At 46.3% G+C, this 24,553-nt stretch overlaps 1 protein-coding gene and 1 long non-coding RNA gene across 4 annotated transcripts in view; one reads left to right on the top strand and one right to left on the bottom strand.

Annotated features, from left to right (window-relative positions):
- The window catches only part of LOC142491535 (uncharacterized), a 258,875-nt gene that overhangs the window by 220,509 nt on the left and 13,813 nt on the right, over positions 1-24,553 (bottom strand). The gene's annotated exons all lie outside the window — the stretch shown is intronic.
- Positions 1-24,553, top strand: part of SLC6A4 (solute carrier family 6 member 4) — a 122,545-nt gene that overhangs the window by 27,861 nt on the left and 70,131 nt on the right. The window lies entirely within an intron of this gene.

Consider the following 24,553-nt stretch of genomic DNA (forward strand, 5'->3'; position numbering starts at 1 on the left):
TGCTCTGTGGAGTGTGGATCTATCTCCTCCCTATGCCAAACATTTTTGGCCGCTTGTGAGTTTTTAATCTCTATTTTTTGTATGGTATTAAACTTTATTACACTATTTTCCCTTTTTCTTATTCTTCTGAGGCGTCATCAGGGGGTTTCCCCTCACCCCAACCCACCCTCCACCCAGAGGAACAGTCACCTGACCAAGACCAGATACCCAGTGTGAGTGTGTCTCCTCCCCCATTTTAATTCCCCCAAATGCAAAGTCAAGATATACATGTATGTTGAATTTTCCCTCACTGTGGTCCCCCTCTCTCCTTTATTTTCTACGTCCACATACATCCTGGAGCCACAAGCAGAAGAACGCGCCTGAGGATTTCTCCCCTTTCCCTTCTATACTTGTTTTCTATGCTGAAGAGAAGCTATTTTGTTTGCTATGCTGAAGAGAAGCTATTTTGTTTTTGTATGCTGAAGAGAAGCTATTTTGTTTTTGTCTATTGTATTTTTTTTAAGGCTCAATAAATAAGCCTTATCAAGAGAACCCGCGTGTGTACTTGCATGTACCCTGCAACATATGGTGTCAGAAGTGCCGGGATTTTGAGAGGCCCCTGCAGTTGAAGGGCCACACACACACAAGAATGAAAAAAATGGAAGAATTTTTAAAAGAGTTTCTGTGCGAGCAGACCAGACAGCAGGGACTGTTAATACAGGAGCAGACCAGACAACAGGGACAGTTAATGCAGGAGCAGGCCCAACTACAAGCAGAGAGAGATGAAAGACTATTGCAGCAGCAAACCCAGCTCCTAACCCAGCAGCAGGCAGCACAGGATGAGCGGATGGCCAGGCTGCTGACCCAATTCCAGGGGTCTGCCAGTCCAGATCTTGCGAACAAACCCCTGGTCCTCCTGAGGAAAATGGCTCCGAACGAGGATCCAGAGGCTTTTCTTCTGACGTTTGAAAGGATTGCCGAAGCTCAGGGCTGGTCTGCAGATCGCTGGGCAACTGCTTTGGCCCCGCTCCTCATAGGAGAAGCCCAGGCCTCATATCAGGGCCTCCCAGCAGATCAGGCAATGGACTACCAACAAGTAAAAGCCGCCATATTGGATCGCTTAGGTCTGACCACAGAGACCTACCGGCAGCAGTTCCGGAACCTGAAGTACACCGCTAAGATGAGACCCCGGGTACTCGCTCAGCGGTTATTGGACTTGTGTAACCGCTGGATACAACCCGAGGAGCGCACTAAGGAGGCAATTCTTGAGCAATTTGTTTTGGAACAATTCCTACAGATAATACCCCCTTCCGCATGCTCGTGGGTAAAACGCCATGCTGCTGAAACCCTAGCTTTGGCGGTCCGACTAGTTGAGAACTTCCTTGCGGCTGAGGACCAGGCGAGTGCCCTGGACCCGACGGATCCAACTTCACCAGCACTGGCGGACACCCAAAGAGGGAGATCGGAACAACGGGGAAACTACGGTCCCTCTATATGCAACCGCCAAGTGCCCCGAAAGGAGCAGTCCTTCCAACAAGGAAGAAGTCAAAACGCTGGGCACCGCCGAGACCCTCATCCCCTTCCTGATGACGGCTTGTTGCCAAATGGGAGGAACCTCCGAGGACATCGTCCACAGGACCGACCAGATGCCTGGTCTCCAGTATCCGGTCCCGCTGAGCGGTATCCACGGCACCCTCCGGCAAGGGAACTTTCTCCATGTTCCGCTTGCGGAGAACAAGGCCACCGGCATGTGGACTGTCCACAAATGGATTGTTCTTTCAGCAGGACCGTCGCCTTGGTCTTCACTGGAGAAAATTACAAGCTCTGGCTACTTCCAGCCCAGGTTGGGGGTAAAACCGTCCAGGCCCTTGTAGATTCGGGCTCTGGGAAACCTCTGGTCTTTCAGGAACTGTTACCGCCTAACATGTGTTCTTTTGAATCCCCATGGAGTATAGAATGTATACACGGCGATGTAAAACTGTATCCGACGGCCAAAATCCGGCTACAGGTAAAAGGTCAGGAGGCCTACCTCGAAGTAGGAGTCGCTCCTTGGCTCCCTGCCCCCCGTTGTGCTCTGCCGGGACTGGCCTTTCTTTTCTGAGCTAATGGCTCCAGTCTCTCCCGAGGAGCCTTATTCTATGGCTTAGGAGAACCCTGGTAAACTATTCCCCTTCTCGGCAGACCTTTTCCCCAGTAGACACCGGGTTCAAAAGACTCGGAAACAAAGACGCTATGACAAACAGGACTGGTTGCAGAAATCTGGGTCTCAAGGTGACCATTCTAGTAGCCAGAAGTCACAAGTGGCTGGGGATGGCCAGAGGGAAGGGGATATGGGCCCTGGAGATTTACCAGACCTATACCTCCCTGATTTTCGACAGAGACAAAGGGAAGACCCAGTCCTTGCTAGACAGTATGATAAAGTGGTAAAAATTGATGAGCAGATATTGAATGCACAGGGGGTGATGCTATTCCCCCATTTTGAATTATCAAATGATATCCTGTATAGGGTGAATAGGCAGACACAAACAGTGGACGTCACAGACAGATATTGGTTCCCAAGGCGTTTGTTAAATCTGTGTTCACTCTAGCCCATACTGTCCCTTGGAGTGGTCACCTTGGCAGGGATAAAACCTTGGACCGTATTTCGTCCCGATTCTATTGGCATGGGATGCATAGTGATATTGCTAAGCTATGTGCGGCATGTCCGGAGTGCCAGCTAACTAGTCCGAAGGGACAAAAATCCGCCCCTTTGGTTCCTCTACCCTTGGTGTCAGTTCCCTTTGAGAGGATTGGGGTAGACTTGGTAGGACCTCTAGAACCTTCTGCGAAAGGACACAGGTTTATTCTTGTAATAGTTGATTATGCAACAAGATATCCTGAGGCGTTCCCCCTGAGAACAGCAACGGCGAAGCTAGTAGCCAACAAGTTGTTGGAGCTGTTCTCATGGGTTGGACTTCCCCAGGTTATGTTGACAGACCAAGGTACAAATTTTATGGCTAAACTGATGCAGGATGTCTTAAAATTACTAGAGATCAAGTCTGTTCGGACATCGGTCTACCATCCACAGACTGATGTATTGGTGGAAAGATTTAACCGAACTCTAAAAGGGATGCTGAGAAAATTTGTAGATTCAGAGAAGAGAGCCTGGGATGAACTTCTCCCTTTTCTGCTGTTTGCAGTGCGGGAAGTTCCCCAGGCCTCCACGGGATTCACTCCATTTGAACTGCTGTATGGCCGCCAACCCCCGGGTATCCTAGACCTCCTAAAGGGGTCATTGGAGGTCCCCTTCTAAGAATACCCCGCAATATGTATTGGACCTTAGGAAGCACCCAGATGTAGTCGGCCATTTTGCTAGGGAGAATCTTAGATCAGCCCAGGACAGTCAGGAGAGACATTACAATCAAAATGCTTGTATGAGAGTGTTTCACCCAGTAGATCAGGTGATGTTGTTGTTACCCAGTTGTTAGAGCAAACTCCTAGCAAAATGGCAGGGCCCATTCGAAGTACTCCGCCGCATGGGTGATGTGGATTACGAGATCGCTCAACCAGGGTCCAGGAACGGTAAACAAATTCACCATGTGAACTTGCTGAAACCCTGGAAGGTGCAGCAGTCTCTATTCATCCACCCGGTGGAGGAGGAAACGGACCTGGGTCCGCAGCCCCCACGGGAAAACATTGTGGGTGATGATAAAATCCCAATGGGTGGACAATTGTCCTCTGAACAAAAAGGGGACTTGTTAGAAATAATTACACAATTCCATGATGTTTTTTCTGATTTGCCAGGGCAAACTAATTTAGTTTCACATGTGATCGAGACAGCACCTGGGGTAAAAGTACGTTCTCGTCCTTACAGGTTACCTGAAAGCCATAAGGCCCTGGTAGAGAAGGAGGTACAAGAAATGTTACATTTAGGAGTGATTGAGGAATCATGCAGTGAGTGGTGTAGGCAACTAATTATGGTCCCTAAACCCGATGGGAAGGTAAGATTTTGGGTGAACCTCCGAAAGTTCAATACGGTATCCAAGTTTGACGCATATCCGATGCCAAGGGTGGACGAGTTAATTGACGCCCTAGGTAACGCGGAATATATATCCACGCTGGACTTAACAAAAGGATACTGGCAAATACCTTTAGAGGAAAAGTCCAAGTGCAAAACAGCCTTTGCCACTCCCATGGGTTTATACCAGTTTGTAACAATGCCATTTGGACTTCATGGAGCCCTAGCCACATTTAGAGACTCATGGATAAAATGCTGAGACCCCATAGGGCTTATGCCGCAGCCTACCTAGATGACATTGTCATTTATAGTAAACACTGGCGGGCCCATCTAAATAGGCTGAAAGCGGTCCTCAAATCTCTAAGAGAGGTAGGGCTCACAGCCAAACCTAAGAAATGTGACTTAGGTAAGGCGGAAACCACATACTTAGGGTATGCAGTCGGAGGTGGAAAAGTAAGGCCACTTGCCAACAAGGTAGCTGCCCTGAAAGAAGTTCCGACCCCCCAAACAAACGCAGGTACGCTCTCTGCTGGGTTTAGCAGGGTACTATCGGCGGTTCATCCCCAACTACTCGGAAGTTGCAGCCCCATTAACGGACTTCACAAAAAAGTTTGCCCCTACACAAGTGGTATGGTCAAGGGAGTGTCAGAGAGCCTTTCAGGACATAAAAAGGTGTCTATCAGAGGGTCCCGTCCTTAGAAGCCCAGACTTCAACAGGCCTTTTGTAGTGCAAACCGATGCATCAGAGATAGGGCTAGGGGCAGTGTTGTCACAACAGTTTGAGGGAGTGGAACATCTGATCCTTTTTCTGAGTATTATAATTGTTCCCGAGGGAAAAAAACTACTCGGTGATTGAGAAGGAGTACCTCGCGGTAAAGTGGGTAATCGAGGCTTTGACGCATTACCTGGCAGGAGTCCATTTTACTCTGGTGACGGACCATGCTCCATTGAAGTGGTTAATTAGTATGAAGGACTCCAATGCTAGATTGACCAGGTGGTATATGGCCCTCCAACCCTCCTCATTTGAAATTCAGCACAGGCCTGGAAAAGAGAACGCAAATGCTGACTTGTTTTCTAGAGAAGGGGTGGATGGTCGGGCTTCAGCCGTGCGTGGCCCCAGCCACACACTAACAGGGAGGAATGTGACAGGATGAATGAACGTCACTAGCCATAGACCTGGCAAGCCTATGTTTAGGCTTGCAGTGTAGCAGTGACAAGGTTAAGTTTCAGGTGAGAAGGGCTGCTTAATTAGTCTGACCCCAGCTGCATAATCAAGGTGTTTTAAAACCCCCAGGCTGTACACCCCCCTCTGGATCTCGCGGCCATCAGTACCGATCTGGCTACTCTGGGCCTCTTGCCCTGCCAAATGAAGTGGAGCAATCTGTTCTGTATGTATTTTAGATCAGTGCCCGCAACGTGGATCGGGAGTGTCTGAAAAAAGTATAACATTCTTGGGAGTATATTCATCTTTGTGGAGATCATCCTCCCGAACCACGAGATCTGGTAACCTTCCCACTGATCTAGATCCTTTTTGATCTTATCCCATAATTTCGGGTAGTTATCCCGGTATAAATCCCGGTAGTGCCTTGACACATTAATTCCCAGATATTTAATGTGTGAAGGGCAGCATCTATAGCTAAAATTTAGTTTAAGGAGTTTGACTACGGGATCTGGGAGGCTAAGATTTAGGGCCTCTGATTTGTCGCTGTTTATTTTATATCCTGATACCTTTCCAAACTCCGTCAGTTCCATCTGAAGGTTGGGGAGGGAAGTTAGGGGCTTAGTCAAAGTTAGAATGATATCATCAGCGAAAAGGGAAATTTTGTATTGTTCTTTATCGAGGGGGATACCCTGGATATTCGGGTTTTGTCTTATTTTAGTCGCCAGTGGTTCGATCGTCAGGGCGAAAAGGAGAGGGGAGAGGGGGCATCCTTGTCGGGTTCCATTACGAATTTGGAATCGTTTGGGGCCTCCACCTGATAGTCTTACTGAGGCTGACGGGTTTTGATATAGCGCTTGGACACCCTTCAGGAACGAGTCCTTGAACCCAAATTTTGTCAGTGTTTGATCTAAAAATAGCCAGTCAATTCTGTCAAATGCCTTCTCTGCGTCGAGGCTTAGTAGCATCGCCTTTGCTCCTGAAAGGTGGGCGTGGTCAACTAGATTAATGATTTTACGGGTATTGTCTGAGGCCTGGCGGCCCAGGACAAACCCGACCTGGTCCATGTATATTAGTCTCGGGAGGATAGGATTAAGTCTGTTCGCCAAGATTTTACTATATAGTTTTAGATCATTGTTCAACAGTGAGATTGGTCTATAACTTCCGCATTGGGTGGGGTCCTTCCCTTCTTTGAGTATTATAGCCAGATTGGCGGATGACATTGAAGATGGGATAGGACTCCCTTCTAAGAATGAGTTGAACAAGCTCAATAGATGGGTGGACAAGATGGGGAGAAACTTCTTATAGTAGGCATTTGTAAAACCATCAGGGCCCGGCGTTTTGGAGGTTTTTGAAGCCTTTACAGCCATTTCTAGTTCTTCTGCTGTTATTGTGGCATTCAAGATAAGATTTTCCTCCTCTGTTAGCGAGGGGAGATCGCAATCTGCTAAATAGTCAGTGGCTGCTGACAAATCCTTTAAGCTTGGGTTTGCAGAGTGGACCCTTAGGTTATATAATTTGGTATAGAATTTAGTAAATTCCTCTGCTATTTTTTTTCCGTTGTATAGAAGCTCGCCAGAGCCGTTCCGGATCGCCGTTATTTGCGATCTTTTTTGTATACCTCGTAACTTGCTAGCAAGAAGTCTATCGGCCTTGTTCCCTTTATCATAATACCTCTGACCCGTCCATTTGAGAGCTTTTTCTACGTTATCCAATTGAATAATTCTTAACTCGCTTCTAGCAGTTGTCAGCTGTCTATAAATTCTCCGGGAGGGGTTGTTTTTGTGCTGCTGCTCTAAGCTGATTATTTTGTCAGTAAGCTCCTTGGTTAGTTTGAGTTTAGTTTTTTTCCAGTGGGAGGCAATCGAGATGAGATTTCCTCGGATTGTCGCCTTATGGGCTTCCCACAGGCTTGCTGGAGATGAGACGGACCCTGCGTTTATTCGAAAGTATTCCCTAAGGGATTTTTTGAGCTCCAGTACTGTCCCAGAGTGATTCAATAAGGAGTCGTTAAGTCTCCAGCAATACGAGATCGATTTCACAAATGGAATGGATAGGGTCATCATGGTGATGGGAGCATGGTCTGACCACGTGATTGGGCCGATATCTGAGGTTGTGGTGGCTTCTAGAATGTTCTTGGTAGCAAGAAAGTAGTCAATACGGGAATAGGTCTGGTGAGGTGCCGAGTAAAAGGTGTAGTCCCTTTGCCCCTGATGTTGTGTTCTCCAAATGTCTAAAAGAGAAAAGTCGCCCATAATGTCTTTGAATTTTTTCCCCAGTCTTTGTGACTGAGTGGAATGTTGTCGTCCTGAGAGGCTCGATTTGTCTTCTCTTGGGTTGAGAGCCATGTTTAGATCACCTGCGATAAGTAGCGAGGATAGGTACTGTGGGTCAATTTCTTCCAGAACTTTTTTTAAGAATTCTGTCTGGTTCTTGTTTGGGGCGTATAGGTTAATAAGGGCGATTGCCGTGCCTGAAAGTGAGCCGTAGACTACAATAAATCTTCCCTCTGGATCGGCCTGAATTTTTGTTAGATTAAATGGGGTGCCGTGACGAATCAGAATGGCAACCCCTCTGCGTTTGCTACTAAATGATGAGAAATAGCTCAACGGATACGCATGTTGAAATGTTTTAGGCGGCTCCTGAGATGTGAAGTGTGTCTCCTGGAGGAAAACAACATCCCCACCCGATTTCTTTATTTCCTGAAGGGCCAAGCGTCTCTTCCTATTGTTATGTAGGCCCTTAACATTTAGGGAAACAATTTTTAATGCTTTTTGGTGAGACATATTGTCTAGAGCTATTGTTGGCCCGTGGGTGAATTCCCCTCTGGTTGGGGGGGGGGGAGGCTCGAGAGGGAGTCTTGGTAGTGGAAGTTTCCTGCCTTGCAGGGGGATCGGTGTGTATGTTTTCGTTGGGGTAGTGCTAGGAACAAACAGCCAAAATGGGCAGGAGGAGGGGGAGGGTTGGGTGGGGAACCGCTGGGACAGTAACAGCGGGTAGAAGAAGAAGGAAAGAAAGTCGACCCTAATGGGGTCTAAAAGGTTGTAAACCGGTCTAGTCTAAGGACCGGCTGGTGGGGTATAAGACCCTTGGGGGCGGGTCCGGTAACGGTCTCCAGCAGAGGCGGGCTGGGCGGAGACCCTTAACTATCTAAAGTTACACCCAAGCATACTTTCTCTAGGGTATCCTAGTTGAAGAGGCTTCTAGGGAACCTATTGCCGGCAGGGCAGATAGGATCTATGCGGCCAACGCCCTGTGTCCCTTCGTGTGGGGGAGATTGAGGGGAAGGAACTTCTTTGGGTTTCCCATGCAGTGAAGTGTGGGTGAGGTTGGGAATCCGGGAGGAAGGGAGGGGAGTGGGTAAGGGCTGGTGGGAGTGGGGGGATGTGTTGCTGGTATGAGGGTGGGTACATAGGGATAGAGAGAAAGAAAGGGAGGACCAAAAAGGGAGAAGGAAAGGAAAAATAAAAAGGGGGGGAGGGAGGGTGTATAGAGGTGGGAGGGTGAAAGGTCAGTACATGTACGTAATCCCCTTTGTATTAATTTTAGATAGCATGAAACACGCAAAGTACACAGTACATATTCCTTGACCACCAGTGTAGGTAGTACCCACATTTAGAAAAAGCTATGTACTCTTGATATCTGATAGGATAATATTATTAGGAATCATCTCAGGAAAGTTAGGCTCCTTAGGGGGGAGGGAGGGGGAGGGAGGGGGGGGGTGGACAGAGGGGGAGGGGAGGGGTTGGTTGCGAGAATGGGGGGAGGGGATGAAGGAGAGGGGAGGGGGGGGAGGTGAGAAGGGGAGGGGAGGGAGGAAGGGGGGGTGGTGGTAGGGGTGGGGGAGTAGCAGGTATGAGGGGGGGTGCGAAGAAAAGAGGGGGGTGAGGGGTGAGGGGGGGAGGGGGGAGAGGGATGGGGGGACAGCAACAGGGAAGGGAGGGGGGGGGGGATCAAGATGGGTAGGGGAGGGGTCATTTAATGGATATATCCCACTTCGTATTTATTTTGAACAGCAGAGAGCATATAGAATAACCAGTACGCAATCCTGTACGCCCAGGTAAGACCGTAGCAGCCCTTGAAAAAGAGCAATAGACTCCTGGTACCTGTTTGGCTGACGTGATTAGGAATTATTTCTTTAACATTCAATCTCAACATCAGGAAGCATATAGAGTATACAGTATATAGACCTTGGCAGCCCAGTTAGGCATTGACAACATTCAAAAAGAGAGCTATAAGTTCTTGGTACCTGTTAAGATAATGTTGGTTAGAGAATTAGATATAATCATCAAACCACATATAAGAAGTACAAAATACATTCAATTGGGTAGGTGTTTGAATTTTTCAGTGTTTAGAGGGGTCCGCTACCTCCTGCATTTAGTCTGGGCAGTGTCTCACTCTCCTGTGTGTAGTTGGAGACAGTTTTAGCAGAGGAAGGGGGTAGACAGTTGGTGGGGATGGGGGTGGGAAGGGATTGGTGGTAAGGATGGGAGGGGGGAGGGAAAGGGGGGAGAGAGGGGGGAGGGAGGGGGGGGAGAAGGGGGGAGAGAGGGGGGAAAGGGGGGGAAAGGAGGGGGAGAGGAGGGGAGAGAGGGGAGTAAGAGGGGGGGTGGCAGGGGGAGGGGGTGGTGGGGAGAAGGGGGGAGATATGGCCTATGAGTGGTGATTTGATGCGGCAAAAGTGCACCTTTGAGCTCATGTACATAGGAACCGTATGGGTTGTACCACTGTATATCAGCAGAAACAACAGTTTGTCTCAGCCTTTGAGTTAGGCGAGAGTAAGAACCCATGCTCTATTCGGAGCAATAACAATAACGATAACAACAACAACAACAACAACAATATTGCGTGGGGTACTGAGTCAGAGGGGGGAACATCTATAACGTTAGCATTGCCCTATCAGAGCACCGGGGGTTGGGGATCCGTGTGGAGCATGAATCGAGGGGGGCACAATTCTACATGGAAGCATGATCTGGTCCCTTGACCCGGTGAGAAGGACTTTGGCAGGGGTAATAGGAGGGGGTTCCATCAATTAGAGGGGAGGGGGGGGAACGAGGGGCGAGGGGGAAGGGGCAACTGGGTGGGTGGGGGGGAGGGTGGGCAGAGGGGTGATAGGGGGAGGGGGTGGGAGGGGGGTAATAGGAAAGGGGGGTCCTGGGAGAGGGAGGGGAGGATTCAGTATCTAATCTTAATAAACCTTCTAGTGGGGGGTAACACAACCTTAGGGTAGTAATGGGGGAACCATATTGAACTTAGGGTGTTAGGGAGAGTCTAAGAGGGAAATGTATGCAGGTACAACATTTTTACAGACCCTGTCCTTAGGCGTTTGTCCACTGGATAGACGTGGGTGGGACTGAGAAGTCTTGCGCTGTTGGCCCACTCCCAAAGAGGGAGGGGGAACCAGGGATCCGGTGGAAAAGATGGAAAACCTAGGGAGGTCCCCTCAGCCGAGGGGGGGAGCACCGGGCAAACTTGGACTGGGAATGATGTGTGACCCTTTGGATGGAGGTCACTCGGGAGCCCTGGTGTTCTAAAAGAATTACAGCCTCCGGGTTCAGGTTAAGCTTCCGTTGGCGCTGGATGTGAGCCGCGCACGTTGATGACGTCAGTCGTGGCTCGCCAGTAGTCATCCTGGCGCTCCGCAGACGGGGACAGCCTCACCGGGCGCCATTTTGTGGAGGAAGATTGCAGCTCGTCTGAGGGATCCACGTGGGCCGGTAAGGTCGCTCCAGGCGCCATTTTGAGGAAATTTCGGAGCAGGCGGTGGTGTTCTCCTCGATGGGAACCGAGGTTAGCTACGGAGATCCGATGTTGGCTGCGCGGTGTCCGTCGTCCGATTGTCTTTGGTAAGGCTGCTGGATCAGGAAATGAGGAAGGATGCTCCGCCGCTGCGGCTCAGAGGCTTTCCACTTTGGGAGGTAAGGCCGCTTCAGGTGCCATTTTGAAGGAGTTTCGGGGCTGATGGTGGTGTGGACCCGGGCGGGAAGCTTGATTAACTGTGGACCTCTCCTCATTTGTCCCGGGATTGTCTTTGTTCCGCAATCCGCTCCGAGTCTCTCACAGGTTGGTCATCTTTGTCCTGGTATCGGTTACCAGCTGGGTGAGCAGATTGGAGGGAATCCACGGGAAGGCCCAGGGCTTTTGCCAGGTGTACCATGTCCTCTGAGTGCCGGATGGTAAGGAATTTACCCTTGTGGGGGATAATCAATTTAAAGGGAAAACCCCATTTATATTTTATTCCCTTCTCACGGAGGAGTAACGTTAGGGGACGCGGTGCTTTCGTCAACTTGGAGAGGTCATTATAGACCTGAAGCGGTTCGCTTCGGAACGTGATCGTGTCTCTCTCTCTGCCAGCTCCTATTAGTTTGTCTTTGGTGGAGTAACTATGGAGTCGCACGATCACGTCCCGCCGACGGTTTGGGTCCTCAGAGCGTGGGCCCAGGGCTCTGTGCGCCCTATCAAGTTCCATATCCCAGGGATCAAGGTCTGGGCATATGGAGAGGAAGAGATCATTCAGGTATGCTCGTAGATGCGTGGGTAGTACCGCCTCAGGGATGCCGCAGATCCGCAGGTTCTGGCGGCGATCCCTGTTTTCCTGATCTTCCAATCCGTCTCGGAGCGTATTTATTTCTTGGCCCAGATGTATAATCTCATCGTCGGCCTCCGATTGGTGGTGTAAGGCCTCGTCCAGTCTGGTTTCCAGTGTGGTGGTGCGTTCCTGCAGACCCTGGATATCCCGTCTAATTTCCGCCACCGTGTCCTTTATGTTGGCCTGTAACGATCGTTGGAGCTTGAAATGGAGCTCCTCCAAATATTCCTTCGTGATCGTCCCGTCCGGGGAGGGGGGGGGGTCTCAGTAGGGCTTGTTGTGTCTGAGAGGCCTTGTTTGCCTCGTGGGCCCGAAGCCTGGGCACCATCTTGCCGTCTACCCCCCGCCTCAGCGGGCTGTTTTGCAGGGGTGAAGTACTTGCCCACCCCCTGAATCGGGGGATTTTTCCCCTTATTTGCCATCCCACTGGCTTTAGAGGGTCGTCAGGGGCTTTTTTCGGGGTTTTTGCCGGGGGTGAAAGGTCTAAAATCAGCGTTTATTTAGGTGGGTCTCCGGAGCTCAGCCTTTACCCGTCTGTCCTGGATGACGTCATCGGCACGCCCCCTTGGTTTTTATTTTTTTACCAGGGTGGGAACCAGGTGGTCCCTGGTCCTGAAACACACTATCTTTAGTTCCAGACACCCCCTGATTTCTGGGATACTTATTGGTAAAAGTAGGACATTTTAGTCTGGTCCAGGGGAAAACAAAATGGGGGTCATGTGGCGCTCCCGAGTGGCCTGTGCGACGTCGGGTATTTAAAAGCCTGGAAGTACAGTCTCTTCTAGTATCTAGATCTATCTTGCTGCGGGCTCTTCTCCTCATAACCCACTTCTCTCTCCTTGGCTAGCAGTCTCTTACAAGTCTCCTCTCTCACCATCTGTGAGTGTCAGGCTGTCTCTTAAACCCTTCTCACTGCCACCTCAGCTGTCCCTCTGTGCGCCTCTCTGACTGTCACTCCTACCTCTGTGTCTCTGTCTCAGACTGGCAGTTGGGCTCCCTCTGTGTCTCTCAAACTGACAGTTTGTTTCAACATTCTATCTGTTTCTTCTTATCCAATCCCATATCTCCTGTCATGTGTTGCCAGGCAGATCAGGGACAGTGTACCTTATTCATATGGCAGGGGTGCGCAAAGTGGGGGGCACAAGATTTTTCTGGGGGGCGTGGCGGTTGCAGAGGCCCTGCACTCTTCCCCACAGCATTTAAATAAAGTGCCAGGGGATCGCGTGAGGCCTCTGCAGTGTCTCCTGCCTTGTCTCTGGCGATACGTCACCATGGCAACACGGCGTCAAATGACGCAATGGGGTCATGTGACGTGTCGCCATGGCAACGCACGTCAAATGATGTCGCGGGTCACGTGACCCAGATTTTAGGTAAGGGGGGGGGGGGGGCGCAAGCACAGGGGCTGGCAGGCAGGGGGAGGGGGGCATAGCGCACAAAGTTTGTGCTCCCCTGCATCATGGCACCATGGGATAGGTGGCGCAGATTAATTCGGTTTTGTTCACTGTGACGGTTAAGAGGTAACCAGGCTCACTAATAAAGGGTGTGTGGGGAATATTGTTAGTAATAAAAAACATGCAGCTTCTTATTCTGTTTCCCATAACCCACAGACTTAGGATATTTTTAAAGTGTATATTTTATGGAACAGTGTGTTTTAAAACATATCTGCTTCTGCACAGTATTATGAGCTGGGACTTTCAGAACGTGCCACTGTGTCTACTCATACAGTGGAGATGAAAGCCATAGAGGATGTCTGAGGTGTCAAGACCATTTGGACAGGAGGAAAGGACTCAAGTATCCATGCCCTGAGATCAATAGTAATATCAGTGGGAAGGAGTCATCAAAGCGAGACGTGGGTTATCACGCAATTCATGTTAATGGATATACGTGCCAGATCTGGGCACGTTACCCCACATCTCGCTTTGGTTACTCCTGGCCAGTAACTTTTACAAAAAATATTGCAATCCCCTTTCAAATAACCTTTAAAGCACAAGTGTGTGTGCTGAATTATACTTTAGAATTACTCTGATTTACGTGTGTATGTTTTTTTTTGTTCTTCACACTTTCCTCGATATAAACATATTGTCAAGGGTACATTAAAGCTGCAGTTCAAGCGGTCATTTAAAAAATTAAAATGTCTTTCAATATGTGCATCAACAAACCTTTCTGGCGCTTGGACAGTAGAATAAAAAATCCCTTTAAAGTTATTTTCTGGTGTAGAAGTTTCTAGATTTCTTGGGACCTAATGAAGACCTTGACACCTCAGGAAATAGGAGACAAAAGAATAGCAAGGCGTAACCTCGAAGAAGAGACCCGCAATATTGAGACTTGAAACCCGTAGGATTTGTGGCACAGCGCAGATACCGTACCTGGAGGAATACAGCGGTGACATCATCGGGTGAAGCTGATCGGCGACGAGCTGTGTACGGGACCAGAACCAAGCACCAGTGACTGATTCTGAACCAGAGTGCCAGTGAAAACCACTAACTAAGGCTTATGTCCTGTAAGTTTTCCCCTCGGCGGAGGAGTGAAGATTTATATCCACATGTACCAGATATTTTACTTATGTTATATACGGTTAGATTGTATTAAACAATCTTTTTATTGTCTCCATTTGGAGTATTACATTATATATATATTTTTGTATCCTCTGCCTTCATCCCTGCTCATTCACAACTATTATCACCATCCAAAGGATAATGCACTGTGGTGGCACGTCTTGTTGTTCCTTTGTCTTGAAAGGGAACTTTAAAGGGATTTTCTATTCTATTGTCCAAGCGCCAGAAAGGTCTGTTTTTTGCAGTTACTCTAACTGGTTGGCAGACGGCCAGCAGGACTTTTTAGGCAGCTCTAATTGGACCTCAGTATATGGGACTATTTGCACTTTATCGTTGCAATTTTGTATCTAGTCATTTATTGTATTTTGATATAGTGACACTAGCGCTTTTCTGCACTAATTTAGCACTAATACAATCTACACACCAACACGCTAAATTGCCGATCGATCCGTTCACATGTGATCGATCACTGAAGATTCGGCTGGGGGTTCACTAAATGCATCTTGGGTCCTCTTCTGCTGCACTGATAGCCAAAGTTCTGTGAGGAAGATCATGTGACCAGGCAGGCACTAGATTCAATTGGTTCACTGCTAGAGAGAGGGCAGGGCTCAAAAAGGTGATGCTTTTTCAGAAGTGGATGTGACATTGTAAATGGTTGCTATAGAAACAAAAACGTTTGTTACATTAGAATTAGAATACATCACAGCCTGATGAAGCACAGAATCGTGCGAAACGTGTAGCGGAATTAGCCCAGTCCCTACAGGTCTTCTGATAGCTGGCTGCTGGTATAGCCCTGTGTACTCCGTACACATAGTCAGTCTTGCCGGGAGGTCCACGGAGGTGTGGTAACGAGGGGGACTGCTAGATGCGAGTGCGAGTGACGCGGTGAAGACGCGACACCCGGAAGCGGTGCAGAACAGACACACACCAACCCAGGACTCACATCCAGACCCCCTAAGCAGACCGGTGATGAGATCAGAGCCTGGACTGTTTATCTTTTACTGGATTACTAACCCTAACCTATATGTAAGTTAACCCTTGCACTTTTATTGTATTGTTAAATACATGCTCTTCATCCTTGGTGCGCTTCTTTGCTTTCTTTCTCCCTGCGAGTGATCCGCTGTTGGAGCAATCCCTGCGGTGGATATTGGTGCGTGGTGCTTTACGCAATAGGAGCAGCAAGAGGACGGAGTGAATCTACTTGAAGATTTTCATTGGAAGCCAGAGCGCGGATTGAACATTCTTTTACATGAAAAATGTCTTTAAAATTGTTTTATTTTTTTTAAATGCTACAAGTATTTTCTCATAGTACAGAACTGATTTATTAAAAAAAAAAAAAGGATATTGCTTGAACTGCAGCTTTAAAGTATCGTAGCCATTTTTCTCGGGTGACGGGCTGCTGCTTGCTACATCCTCATGCTTCCGGGGGAATAGTCTCACTGCTGGAAAAGATTTACTATGGGGGAATATTTTTGAAGGCAAAAGTGATGCAATTATGGGGTACAAAATCTGCACATTTGCATCAATGAATCATTGCAATTATTAGGATATTTTCTTAGCTGCTATGCCATCGGTTCTAGCACCCTGGGTACCCCATGAAAAAATAAATAAAGCATGTTCTCTTACTCCAAATGTAAGTGTGCTCTGACTACAAGAGGCTCATTGATGACCCCCCTGTGGGGGAACCCAGACTTTGCTCCAGGGTTGAGTAGTGCTGAATTTTTAATTTGGAAGCAAAATGGATTTTATAGACTTAGAGATCTGGAGGGGAGGAGAGGAATCAAAACATTCGCCCAAATTAGATCAGATAAAGATATATCCCCCACCATGAATTCTTTAGATAGCTCCAGATCAGAGCATTTTATAATACATTTTCCCCTAGACCTCAGTTAACTACATTTGAAAAGCTCTGTCTTATAGAGACTGACACTAGCGGGCTCACATCGCAGATGTACAGAGAAGTGATCAGTTCCGGCTCGGAAGTGAGCCATAAACTAAGCGATATGGCCCAGTGGGAAACAGATCTGGGAGAGGTTCTAGACGAGGAAGAATGGATAAAAAATAGTCACAGCAGTAGCGAAAAGTTCGATTTGCACGACATTAAGAGAGAACAACGCATATAACGTTTTAATGCAGTGGTACCTCACCCCACTAAAATTATTCAAATTTATAACAGGATACTCCCCGCTGTGTCCTAGACATTGTGGAGAATCAACTGACTTGTTACATATGTTGTGGTCCTGTCCGCTGATTATCCCTGTATGGCAGACGATTAGAGATTGGCTTCAGAGGATCTTTATTCTCACAATCCCACTGGACCCGTGGTTCTTTCTCCTAAACAGTCCAACACAGAGTCTAGATAAAGCTGGTAACAAACTGGTTACTCATTTTGCAACAGCAACGAGGTGCGAGATCGCAGCATTATGGAAACAACCCGAAATTCCATCAATTCTCAAGATCAGGAATAGAATTTGGTTTGTGTGCCAGATGGAAAAATTAACAAGTTTAGTTAATGACACTGGCGTAAATTTTCTAAAAATCTGGATGCCTTGGTTAACCCAGACAGACATCCCCGGGGTAGAAACAAACACAATCTGGCTTTGATAGTGGCAGATGCGTTCTCGCTTGATGGGTGCATAGTGTAGTTTAGTTTAGTGGTTTAGCAGAGTTTAGGAGCCTCAGCGGATTACAGGGGAGAGGCAGAACCAAGATCACAAGCTCCTAACAGTCGAAGGATAAGGGTTAAAAGCACAGAGATCAGCAGAAAGAGAGAACCCGCTGGATAAACATAAGGCCTAGATGAGGAATGGACCAGCGCCACACCCTCCCTCCCTCTTCCCCCTCTTCACCCCCCTCCCCCACCACCTACCCTTATCTGGTGATCGTTGTTAATACTGGACCAGCATTACTGTGATAAGATACAATGGATGTCAGAATTGTCGCTGTATTACTGCAGAAAACCAATAAAAATCAAAGTTAAAAAAAAAAGCATGTTCTCTTAGGGGAGATCCCATCGGACGCCATCTGCAATGATGGCGGATGGAAGTGGGATGGCTCCTCCCCTTTGGTTCCGTCATCAGTGACAGAGCAGTCACGTGATCGCAAGTGCAGGAGCGGCTGTAGCACTCTGGCCCAGGAACCCTTCGGGCACGCAAAGGGTTAATTGTGTCACCTTTGTCTAGCTACAGTACATAGACCGCTGTATGTTTCCAGAGAAATAGACACGTACAGACAAGATGCTACCAGCCATTTCTACACACCAGTAACTACAGGTAATAAGGTTTTGTGTTTCACAGGAAATACTGTCCTATCAAGCCAGATCTTTCAAGTTATTAAAGCTTGATATGTAGGCTGGGAGCTCCCCCTTATCTGTAGTATCTGCAGGAACAAGATGTCAGTTAATGAAACTTCCGCCCCTCAGGCTGGGGTTATGGTGCCTGCGCGGCCGCGTGCGAAGAAGTGCACCGCCCGCGCGCACGCTTGCAGCCCAAGCGATTTATGAACTTGGCTGCAGGAGATTGTAGACGCGTTGCGGGGGCATGGCGGGGATGTCACCGAAGCTGGGCCACCCTCATTGGCTGAACCAGCTCACGTGCGCTGACGTCACGCGGCAGCCGCCTCAGAACACAGATTTTTCTGTATACTGAGAACGCTGCCGCGTCAAACTCGCAACTTTGCCGGCAGTTGCGCAGGCAGTGGGGTACCTCCCATAACTACATAGAGCAGAGTGGCTGCCGGATGCGCGCATCATAATCCTAGCCTTAGATTTATGGGGAAAAAGTACTGGATTAATTTTACAGCTGTCCCACTCTTTGCCCAGTCTTCCCTGTGACCTCCACTGGCATTGTTAGGTTCAAGCTAAACTTGTGTGTGATGTTCACTGCACTAAATCCAGTGTAGTGAACATAACTCTTGGCCGCCGTAAAATGAACGCCATTCCTGGTCCTTTTTCCTTCGCTTCTCTTTCCTTAGATCGCTCCGTGATTATCGGTATCATTCCTTTCAGCTCCTTTCATGTTAGGCATCTCTTCCATGTCTTGATTTTGCACACACACACGAAAAAAAAAAACCCTGAACTAAACAATGACATCATTTGTGTATTAGGTTGTCACTTATATTTACCTTAAGATGATTTTAAGAAAAATTAGCAAGGTAATGTTAACAAAGGATTACCCAATCCAATTCTTGGGACATTAAAACAAACCGGGAATAACACATTTGCTGAGTATCAGAATAACATCTCTCTCTGGTTTGAGGTCCTGTTGCCATGTTTGCGGAGGTAATGTAGAAAGAGAATATACGTTTTGCTTTATGTTTGTACTGAAATGTTTGATAGACTTTAACAGAAAATACTGATAGCTATGTTTATACATTTAAAGTCAATGCAGCTCTCTCTCTTCAAACAGAGAAAACCCCACTATGTTCTGAACTGAGATTGTCTACTGTACCTAGGCTCAAATTATTTCCGCATTCATGTTCATACTTTCGGGGTGGAGGACACTGTTGTTAGAGCTACTACTGAGCCTTGTAGGGGGTTAAAGTCTGAGACCAGACATGCAAGTTGTGTGATGTGTGCACTTAAAGAGAGAATGGATGACACCTCTTCATCTTCTGGTTCAGCTATTTTAATTGGACCCAATAAGTGAAAAATTAGCCAAAAGTGCTATTTCCTCATAGACCATATGAGAGAACATGGTTCCCGAAGAACCAATCAGAAGAAGCGATAAGATCTATGAAGTTCTGGAATGAGAGTAGTTGACTGGTGGATGTGATACCGCAAGACAAGATTTACCTGTTTGCCTAAAGTGCTGCCTACTATCTATGAGAAAAACAATTTGGAAATATTTTGGGATAGCATTGCTTGGACTTTGTCATATTGGTTACAATACATGGACTCATTCTTTCTTCTGGGAAATAGATTTAACCAGAATTATCCCTCTTGAAGCAGAGTTACTATATAAGGTCCATGAACAAGGACAGTATGTAAGTTTAAGAGCCTCCCAGGTAGGTGAATTATAACGTATGTCACTCATGGGAGTGGTTCTGGGTGTTGGTTGTGTAAATGTGAGTTCTGTTCTTGGAATTTGTCAACATTGGAGCTCTAGTGTACAAGACTGTATCATCTGACTGGGAACCTGAATGTCTACCACCGTAGCAACAAAAAGTATTGGAAAACTAGATCTGTGAAAATCACAACCAACCAGTGACACATTTATATGTAATTCTGTAAAATACACCTTTAAAATACTAGTATCTTAAAGTAGTGGAAGGTAATGACTCAAACCCATCTTTGGGGACCACCACAAGGTTTTAGGAATCACCTATGACTTGAAAACGAGAGATAACTCTCAATGGATTACTTCCTGGTAAAACATTTTATAAATAAATATATATATATATATAAATATATATATATATATATATATATATATATTAAAATTAAAATAAAATATGTATACTCTGTTGTGTTTGTCTTCAAGAGCTGGACTGGCTCAGGGTCCTAAGAAAAAGTTTGAGAACACTAATATAAGAGATACATATACTAAAAGAGAAATATATACAGTACACAACATTTTTATTGAATTCACAAACCATTGTACAGTATATAATATCAATGTAAACTGATCTGCTTACATTGTAACTTGCGTCACCCCCACATCCCCGTCACGCATTTTTTCCCCCTTTTCATCCCTCCTCATATATTTTTTGTTCTGAACAATATTGAACAATTGTGTTTTTATTGAACAATAACACAATTTTAGACCCTTCTCATTGATGTTCAAGAGCAGTGATTGCCAAACCTCTCACAAGGCCCTAAGTGAGGGTCGCTATTTGGCGCAATGGACAATAGACTATTTGCATACAAGACGCTTGTGTGTGTAAGTGCATCGCGTATTCCTAACATTTGGTGGGGCTGGTGGGAGAGGGTTGAGAACCACTATTTGAAGCTGAAGGTGGGAAATCTGAGAACCTTAATTGAAGAAAAATGGGGGAGTTGTGGAAACACTTTAACAGCATTAATGGAAAGAGTACACAAGCCGGAACGCTAAGGCCTCTATTCAATATGATTTGAAGCCATCTTTAAATGAGTGCGGGTTTCAGGTTCCCATGCGAGGGAGAGCGGGAGCAAAAACAAGACTGGTAGAAAAATAAAGATCAAAAAGGGCAACTCTCATATAAAAGAATTGATTTAGCTCATATTGATACTAACAGGTAAAAAAACGAACCTACGTGTTTATTGAAAGAAGGGTGACAACATGGAGGGTGACATAAGGCGTACCTCTGATGCATTTCGTGCTCATGGCGCCATGGGTGTGAAACGCATCAGAGGTACCCCCTTATGCCGCTTTCCATGCTGTCACCCTGCTGTCAATAAATTGTTTTTAATCAGCAAGGTTTGTGCAGAGCCCCCGTTTTTGTTTTCTGTGCTTCGCTTTTTCCACAATTGGATCCTTCTACTGTAATGGGCATTAGCCCGGATAATAGTTGCCCCTCTCATTCATTGACTTAATACTGTATATATATGCTACAGGGAGGCTGTTCTTTTGCGCTGCATACTGCGGACACCCGTGGGATACTGTTAGCGGCTTATTCCTCCCTAGCACACAGACACATGGACTTTATTCTATGGATCAAAGGATGAGAAATGAATCTCTGTATGGTGCTTCTAAATCCAGGATTGTACAATGATGGCAATATAGCCTAGGAGTCCGGGGTATAGTAGGTCAATGCAAAAATATATATGTGACAGGGTATATAGCTCACCATATAAAGCCCAACATGGACAGAAAAAGTGTAACCACCCTCAAAATGAAATCACATGGAAGCCCTTATATGAAGGGACTCCCAGTGCAATCACTATATAGAGGGATGGTATCCTGAACCATAAGCTGGAGCCCTGCAAATACCCTATGGTCTTTGATAAAGCGCTACTAAAGCGCGAAACGCGTTAGAGGACCCTTTTAATGTAGCTTTTGCTACCATGCATTTCCATTAAAGCATTTTTATTTTTCACTGATCTGCCTCCAGCCCTATTTTTTGCAGTGCTCCACCATCTTTCCACGCATACTTTATTCTATGGATAACATTAGACAATCCGGACACTAAAGGACTTACAGGCTTGGAAAGTTTGTTCAGAGCACAGATGTGGTTTGAGCACTATCTCACACCGAACTTTCCCATGAGAGGGAATCGTGATAGATTTGCAGTAAGGTAAAAAAAAGACCCAAAGGGCCGTAAAAGAGCATATAAAGCTAAAGATGTTACAGAAGTAGGAAGTTATAGTGAGTGTCATCCAGTGCTTATCCTCTGTCAAACACAGTGTATCAAATTAACCACACACCTTTATATCTACAAGAAGCTGATAACGCCCTCTTTTGCTTTACCCACTAAGGGTCCTTCTATACAGCATGCGGCCGTGCGTTCCTATGCGAACGCGCGTGCACGTGCCGCATGCTTTCCGTGTATATAGAGCCGGGAGCTGCATTTAAGTGTATGTGCGTGTATGTGTGTGTATATGTTGTGTAAGTGTAAGGGGAGTGTAAGTAAGATTTTTTTAAATTAAAAAAAAAGTTTAATAATTTTTTTTTTTTGTGTGTGCATTTATTTACCCCCCCCCCACACACACACATCCATCCATACAAACACGCATACACGCATACATACATACAGACACATACGTACATTTGAGCGCAGGCAGCGGCACGAAAAGATGAATTTCTTCATCTTCGCCGCTGTCTGTCGGTTCCCCTCTCCCTGCCGTGCGCGCAGAAAGGTTGACTAACGTCAGACAACTAAAAATCCGCGCGCACGACGTAGCACACGCCCAGCACTATAGAACGTGCCTAAGGCATTTGTTTTTGGTGAATGTAATCTGAGCGTTGTCTCCTCACATTTTTTGTTGCTGCAGCGTGTAAACAAGTGTTCTTATCATCTTTAATTAATCATTAACTTTATTTTGATGGTGTTGCAGGCCAATGAGATTTACTTGCATGTGTAGGATATTCTGTTACAAGAATTTCCTTTCATACACAAAATTAAGTGAAATAGAGCAATGTGCTCTGTGCTGGAGAAAGGGCTATTGCAGCCCGAAAAGTTGCTTCTGGATACCTGTGAAACAACTATGCTACAGTAAATGTGAGTTTTCTTTTTTTGCCTATGTAGCCCCCCTTTAGTAACTACTAGTTAGTGTGAGGGGTTAACAGCCTTAGAGGGTTAAATGTGTGGGTTCATACTGTGTAACGCCCCCTCCCCTCACATGGTACTGGGTAACATTGGCAGAAACTAAGCCATGCCCACTTTCTGCCTGGTAATAGTGACACCACCAGTACAATATATGTACTGAGGAGAAGATTCTATAACTCGAGTTCCTGGAGGAGTAACAGTGGAGGAGCCTTACTGATATAGTGTAGATATGTTCCTACTGCATATGTATATAGAAGTAGGTAAGAAGGATCTGTCCCTGTTTATTATGTTGTAGTTAGGGCAAGTGTCCCTTCAGAGAGTACCCACTGAGTTGAACAGAGTAGTTCACAGCAGAGTAGGGAAATAACTACAGAGGTCCCTATGAGAGGGAGTCCAGGGTGTGACAGGACCCGCTCACCAGGCAAGTCCATATTGTCCTCAGTACCAGTCTGCCTCGAACTGGCCGTTAAGATAGAGAAGCGGGACAAGAATCCCTTAACAGTGTTGAGTCGGCCAGGGACTGAAAAGGGGCTCATAGTGACAGAGCATAACAGGCGTTATGCAGAACGAGGAGACGCATCAACAGGGGTGTAACTACACTACAGCAAAACCCTGCAAAGCAGCGGGGACCAAGAGCAGGGGGGAACATGAGCAGGGAGAATTGAGTAAAAGAGAGGGAGATTGAGTGTGAGGAGGGGAGGGGGATTGAGTGTGAGAGGAAGGGGGATTGAGTGTGAGAGGAATGGGGGGATTGAGTGTGAGAGGACAGGGAAACTGAGTGTGAGAGGAGGGGAAATTGAGCAAGAGAGGAGGGGGAATTGAGTAAGAGAGGAGGGGGAATTGAGTAAGAGAGGAACGGGAATTGAGTAAGAGAGGAGGGGGAATTGAGTAAGAGAGGAATTGAGTAAGAGAGGAGGGGGAATTGAGTGTGAATGTTAAAGAGGAGGGGGAAGAGTGAGAGCGTTAAAGAGGAGGGATGAAGAGTGAGAGTTATAGAGGCGGTGGGATGGTGAGAGAGTTAGAGATTAGGGGGATGCGTGAGACACATAGTTTGGTGGTGACATCCAGTAAATTGTGCACCCACTATATTCTATTGCAATAGTTACATCATTGTTCTAAAGATCCTTTGGTGTTGTTCACCCCCTGGGACTTTGGTTATACACAGATTTAAGGGTCAACAAATCAAGATGACCACGATTCTGAGCCACAAAATGACATTAATTGAATAATGTTGATTGCCAAGAGCCTTCATTAAAGTCTAGTAAACCGCATGTGATGGCTTCCAATAGGCCAGGCACACTCAAATTCAGTGTGACCAAATAGTAATTAATTTCCAGCCTTTGTGATTACATTATTTCTAGAGAGAGTTTCACAGGCAAACAGAAATAAAGGACGTTAAATATTTTGGAGGATTTAGATTTGTTAAACCTAGTTCCTCTTAAATCCATAGGAGCAGGTAGAGGAGTGGACACAATCTTACAGCATGTGCTGTTATTCACATGTAATTTTCCAATCCCACTATAGTGGTCAGCACACGTAATGCAACCACAGATTATAGCAGATTATCTGCCCTCTACTAACACAGGTTTTCTGGATTGGAAAATGTGTCATAAAGAACTGATCTTTTCTGAGAGGGTTTACAATGATAAAAGGATATTTTACACCAACTATTGGAGGCCTACCTTCAACGAATGGGGAATATTATTATTCATGGTGCAATGTTTTCAATACTTTGACAGGAGTCACGAATCTTCAAAATTCAACATTGTAACTCTCAAACACTACAGCTTTTGTACAGAATTGAATAAACTATTTTTTCTCTTCAACAAATGTAACCCTGCTTACAGCAAAGAGTTGTCTGCTTTTATTTTTTTTTAAAGAAATTAAGCACTTTTCCTCTGAATGGAGGAGTGACTGTCCTTATCAGAAAGCCAGTAACGATAAGGGACATCATACAAGAGGAAATAGAACTGCTCCAAAGTCTACTACAAATGAATTAAAAAAAAATATTTATAAATACTTGTAGGTGTGGGATTTTGATTAAAGGCAATTTTTTGTTGCTGCAGCGTGTAAACAAGCGTTCTTATCAT

This window comes from Ascaphus truei, chromosome 3 (genome assembly GCF_040206685.1).
Source record: "Ascaphus truei isolate aAscTru1 chromosome 3, aAscTru1.hap1, whole genome shotgun sequence".
Lineage (NCBI taxonomy): Eukaryota > Metazoa > Chordata > Amphibia > Anura > Ascaphidae > Ascaphus > Ascaphus truei.